The sequence below is a fragment of the Pinus tabuliformis genome, chromosome J (assembly GCF_031772625.1).
Source record: "Pinus tabuliformis cultivar Carrire ecotype Pingquan chromosome J, CPIR1, whole genome shotgun sequence".
Taxonomy (NCBI): Eukaryota; Viridiplantae; Streptophyta; class Pinopsida; order Pinales; family Pinaceae; genus Pinus; species Pinus tabuliformis.
In genome coordinates, this window is record NC_142295.1 from 794,271,987 (window position 1) to 794,274,145 (window position 2,159).

At 40.7% G+C, this 2,159-nt stretch overlaps 1 pseudogene across 1 annotated transcript; it reads right to left on the reverse strand.

The window, feature by feature from the left end:
* Nucleotides 1-257: 257 nt before the first annotated feature.
* LOC149229113 (cell division cycle 20.2, cofactor of APC complex-like) lies at nucleotides 258-1,767 on the reverse strand (annotated as a pseudogene). The gene is made up of 4 exons (XR_016248371.1): nucleotides 1,672-1,767; nucleotides 1,142-1,411; nucleotides 511-1,057; nucleotides 258-412 (listed from the first exon to the last, which is right to left on the reverse strand). The product of XR_016248371.1 is annotated as a cell division cycle 20.2, cofactor of APC complex-like (transcript).
* Nucleotides 1,768-2,159: the final 392 nt, after the last annotated feature.

The following is a 2,159-nucleotide window of genomic DNA, read 5'->3' on the forward strand; positions in this document are numbered from 1 at the left end:
GCAGAACTATAGAGTGCCTGCAAAAGAGCTTTGCAAGCAGAAAATAAAACATCTAATTACTACCTTGTGTTGAACATCCACTATGATTCCATGAATCTGGACAAATACTTATCGGATGTGAGCATGAAACTGGAATGTACTACATGAAAATCCAACAGAACTATAGAGTTCCTGGAAAAGAGCCTTGTAAACAGAAAAAAGAACATCTAATTACTACCTTCAGTTGAACATCCATCCTGATTTCGTGAATTTGGACAGATACTTCTTAGGGGATGTGAGTATGAAACATGTTGAAAGCCCCTTTTGCATCTTTAGTCTTAGTCTTCTTTGAGGCATCGGGAGCCCCAAAAACTTGCCAAAACCTGAGTGTTTCATTTGCTGCAGCTGATGCAACTGTGTACACATCAGGACTCTGAAGAAGTAAATCAATGGTAAGGGTCGTTAGGACAAATTTAAAGGGAAAACATGGATGCATGCACAAGTACTCATAAAAAGCATGAATTTTAATACCTGTGCCATATGAAGAACTCTAGCAGTATGCCCTTTCAGTAATTTTCACCATGGATGGGTATTTCCATAAGGTTAACTAGTTCTGATTTGGCCCATGCGAACTCAATAACTCACGCTCATGTCTATTCCACAGCAATGAACAGACTTGGGAATGGGTGTCGACGGTATTCAGGCAGGCACCTGTTTGAGTGTTCCAAAACTTTATAGAACCGTCTGAACTCCCTCCACCAGATGCCAAAAGATTGTTCTGGAAGGGGCACCATGCCAAGGCCTTGACTGCCGCACAATGTTCATCTAATTGGTGTAAGTATTGAGAGGAAGGATTATGGGATGCCATGCTCTTGTACCAAATGTAGAGTAGATTGTCATTTCCCCCACTTGCAAGTTGTCAAAACTCCTGGGTATGTCCTCTGTATGTTTGAACAATGTGGTCATGGATGCGAACATCATGATTGATTATAATCCCATCCAGCCCTCCTCTGGTGAGAATAGGACCATTCCAAGCAAGTGCACCAACACGTTCATGATGACCTTTCAAGGCTCTTAGCTGCAATTGTATCATGTCAAATTTAGCGATTGCCATTATATTAGAATGAGAAAACCTTGGAAGAGATAAACAAGTTTTATTTACCCTTTTATTAGATTGCGAGTCCCATAACTGTACAACAGAATTATTCAACCCAACGGCAATTTGCGTCCTATCGAGTGCCCAACTAACGCTGGTAACGGTACCCTCTTCTTCATCTGCATTCAGAAGCTCAGATATAGAGCTATCAGAAGCATGCCACAAGTATACAGTGTTGTTCAGGGCTATGGACAAAACATTGGTGGAACTCCAATCCAATAGATTCAAGTAATAATCATCCAGAAGGTCGGGCGCATCCAGGGTTCTATCTGCAGACTGCAATCAACATGGATAAGTTAAATTACTAGGTTAAATTACAAAGGTCCAGTGTACTAATAACAAAAACATCAAATACTATGTAGTTTCTCTGGTGTCGGAAATGTGATCATGGCTTTGTTTAAAAGAAAGCAGTAGTTCCAGATGAATTCCAAGACATCTGGTTAACGTCAGCAAGCGAGCCAAGTATCAGAAGCCCATGGTATCCTCTTGGCGTTCTTCTTGCCCCAGAGCAAAGCTATCTGCACAATCAAACAAACCAGGACAATTGATGCTAGCAGGAGGATGAGAGCAACTGTGAATTGATAGTAGCTAGTTTTAGGCCAGTGGTCATATAGCCAAACTAGATGTGGCATCGTGTGTTTCTTCTTCCCAGGATTTGCATTATTTGCGCTTCACAAGCCAAACATTAATATTTGTTTAGGGTAATTATTGTTGGGAAAAACTGTTACATCAAGATACTCCTCGCGTAAAAAAGCTGCAAGAAAAAAGGCTTCACAACGCTGCCTAGAGGCAGAGTACTTCCTTAAGTGGCTTAGTGAGTGCAGTAGGCTGCCTAGAGGCAGGGTACTTGCATTTCACAAAGCCAAACATTAATATTTAATAATAATTTTCTAGTGTGATTATTGTTGGAAACCTTAATGTGTGAGGGTAATATTCCTTTGGAAAAAACTAGACGAGAATGTTAATCTCAAGTCAAGTCTTGAGGGACACTTGCCAATCTCAAGTCTAAACTAGATGAGAATGT